The following is a 3995-nucleotide window of genomic DNA, read 5'->3' as shown; positions in this document are numbered from 1 at the left end:
TATTTATGTCGTTTATACTGCAAACAATATAAATAATAAAACTACATCACTTATCTACGATATTAACAAAATATGTATATGCATATCATGTGACAAAAGGATCATAGATAATCTCGTTTACTATTGTAACAGTAAAAAAATTTATGGTTATGTAAGTATAGATCCATTAATTCCATATCACACATCAATATCTATCCTCTTCTTTTCTTCTTACAAATTGCCATAAGCGAGTGTATATCGAAATGCACACATGAAAGATGGTGAGAATGAGGTATGCTTTGATTGTGTGCGTTCTATACTAATGCGAACTCATTGTATGAAATTTCTAGTTGACTTTAAGAACCTCATATTTATCGATGGAGCTCAATGTTGAGGTTGGGAATATCGGAGAGTGTGTTGGACCTTTAAACTCCAGGCAGCATGTTCTATTAAAAAACGACGATAGTTCTAGAGGTTCGGCACCGCGTGCACAACCTCATATCTAGCACCTTACTCCAGTCAACTATATAGAGGAGGACTCTGAGTTGGAAGAGGAATAAGTAGTTGAGACAAATACACGCAAGAGGATAAGTAGTTGAGTCGATTATATAGCCAACCAGACAGATGATATCATCAGTCATAGGACAGACATGCATCATGTACATTTATGCGATTTGTTTGAGTATGCATTTGTATTGGTTTGTCTAATTGCTTATTTGTAATTAACTGTTACTTGTTCTATATGTTGTACTTGCTATCCATAATTGTGCTTTCCTTGTATGCTTTGTATGTGTGTGCAACTGAGAGATTTCTTGTGTGGTGAAAGTGTGACAAGGGTTGTTCCACCAGTGATTCGGAGGAGACAGAAGGCGGGGTGTCGGGTTAAAGATTGAGTTAGGACCTAACTACCTTAGACAACCACCCTAACTTATGGTTTAGTATATTTCATTAAGTTTAAATCTAAGTATCGGAGTTCTAGGATTGCGTCTAGTTTTTCCGGGACTTTATACATTATGTACGTTGGCACCTTTACCATACTGAGAACTCCCAATTCTCATTCCATTCATATATTGTTGTTTTCAAATGTAGGACGCGAGACACCGCACTGAGCAATCTGGGGACTCTTGGAAGTGAAGAACAGTCTTAGGACTCGGTGTTTGTATTTAGTTTATGTTTATATATGTATATAGATTCTCCACCTTGTGTATATTATGTTTTGTCTCTCTTAGAGGCTTACTTGGAGAAACAGGTGTTTTGTCATATATTTCGGGTTGCTCTTGGGGTCATATATTTGTATTTGTATACTCTGTTCAGCTTTTTCTTTGCAGGTCGAGCATCGAACTTGTTATTAATATCTTTGGAACTTTGATCTTATATATATTATCTTTTCTATTCAATCTTATCTATCTTTCTGTGTTGATCCGATCCTGAGTGATGTGCTCTTCTATTTGTATTTCGTTTAAATTTCCTTCAAGGCTCCTAGATAATTCCCTTTTTCAATATATCTATATATGTATTTTTTACTTTTAGAGGTCGTAGCGCTTCACCACTTCTGATTTACGTACTAAGTGTAAAGTTTTATGTGGTAGGGTGTTACAAAATACAATAATTGTTGAATTAATTCTTGTATATATATATATATATATGTATACTCTAGCCGGCCTTTGTTTTGCAGGCCGAACCTAGAACTTGATAATTGTATCTTTGGAACTCTGATCTTATATATACTTTATCTTTTCCGCCCGATCTTATCTACCTTTCTACGTTTATCTGATTATGAGTGATGCATTTTTCTGTTTGCTTTTCGTTTAACTTTTTCTTCAAAGCTCTTAGATATTTTCCTTTTTCAATATATCTATTACGTATTTTTACTTTTAGAGGTCATAACGTCTCATCACCTCTGATTTATGTCCTAGACGTAAAGCTTAATGTGATAGGGTATTACATGCTTCTCCCTCGGTAACAACTAACAAGCAATGGTATCAAGATGATCAGAATTTGATTTCATGGATGTTAGCCTCCATGAGTTCAGAATTTACGCCTAAAATGGTTTCTTGTGCATTTGCCCATGAAATCTGGACGAAGATATAAGAATATTTTGAAAAATCTACCAAATTTAGGGTTAAGCAGTTCAAGAATCAATTGAAGTCAATAAAGAAACATGGTCTCTTTGCTAGTGATTAATCCACAAGATCAAGCTTATTGCTGAATCCATTGCCGTACTTAGCAGTCCCCTAACATCAGAAGAACACATTAATTTTTTTTTGGAAGGTTTGGATGAAGACTATCAAAGGATTGTTAGCATTATGAATGCTAAACTGGAGATTTATTCCCCGCAAGAAGAGAAAATCTAAATTTGACTCATGTAGAGTCGGTGGATAAGCATCGAAAATCTTAGACTTTGGTTCCTCAGGCTCACTTTACGCTTCATTTCCTTCAATTCCAAATGGTAGAGGTACGAGGGGTAGAAGAGGTCGAGGTGGAAGTCAATTTTAGTGGGGAGGTCGATCTTTCTACTAGTCACCGAGATCACAGTGTCAGGTATGTGGCCACATTGGATACATAGCTTGACACTGCTTCCAAAGGTTCAATCAAGAGATACCTCCTCCTTCTCAACCACAATCTCAGAATGCAAGATTTAGTCAATCCAATTTTACCTCTTCAATCACTTCCCAAACCGGTTCACGTTCATCCACACCTCCACCTCTCGTGCCATCATTCCACAACCCTGCGACTTATGTTGCTGTGCCATCTTCGATTACTGATCCTACTTGGTATCCTGATTTAGGTGGCTCATATCATGTGACACCTGATCAGTATAATCTGACTTCTGGCCTTGAGTATACAGGTCCGGAGCAGGTTCATATTGGAAATGGAGGTATACAGATTTTGCATGTTGGAAATTCATATCTTTATGCATTGTATTCAAAAAGATGATTTTCACTTCAATAATTAATTCACACACTAGGAATCACAAAAAATCTTATTAGTGTTTCAAAGTTTGCAGAAGATAACAACGTCTATTTTCAATTTCATGCATTTCATTGCATTGTTAAATCCGAATTTTCTCACTAAGTTCTTTTCCAGGGTTTTAGAAAAGGAGGACTTTATCAATTTGTTAATATCACTGTTCCACATCCTGTAGCTATAGCCTGATGAACGATAATTTATAAGCTTTTTGGCATTGTTTTTAGGATGTTTTTAGTAGAATCTGGTTACTTTTAGGGATGTTTTCATTAGTTTTTATGTTAAATTCACATTTCTGGACTTTACTATGAGTTTGTGTGTTTTCCTGTGATTTCAGGTATTTTCTGGCTGAAATTGAGGGACTTGAGCAAAAATCAGATTCAGAGGTTGAAGAAGGACTGCTGATGCTGTTGGATTCTGACCTCCCTGCACTCAAAGTAGATTTTCTGGAGCTACAGAACTCAAAATGGCGCGCTTCCAATTGCGTTGGAAAGTAGACATCCAGGGCTTTCCATAAATATATAATAGTCCATACTTTGGCCGAGTTTAGATGACGTAAAAGGGCGTTGAACACCAGTTCTATGCTGCTGTCTGGAGTTAAACACCAGAAACACGTCACAAGCCAGAGTTGAACGCCAGAAATACGTTACAAACTGGCGTTCAACTCCAAGATTGACCTCTACACGTGTAACATTCAAGCTCAGCCCAAGCACACACCAATTGGGCCCCGGAAGTGGATTTATACATCAATTACTTACTTCTATAAACCCTAGTAACTAGTTTAGTATAAATAGGACTTTTTACTATTGTATTAGACATCTTGGGACGTCTGGTTCTTAGATCATGGGGGCTGGCCATTCGGCCATGCCTGAACCTTTCACTTATGTATTTTTAACGGTAGAGTTTCTACACTCCATAGATTAAGATGTGGAGCTCTGCTGTTCCTCATGAATTAATGCAAAGTACTACTGTTTTTCTATTCAACTCAACTTATTTCGCTTCTAAGATATTCATTCGCACTTCAACATGAATGTGATGAACGTGACAAT

Source organism: Arachis ipaensis, chromosome B09 (genome assembly GCF_000816755.2).
Source record: "Arachis ipaensis cultivar K30076 chromosome B09, Araip1.1, whole genome shotgun sequence".
NCBI lineage: Eukaryota > Viridiplantae > Streptophyta > Magnoliopsida > Fabales > Fabaceae > Arachis > Arachis ipaensis.
Note: the sequence above shows the minus strand (reverse complement) of the source record.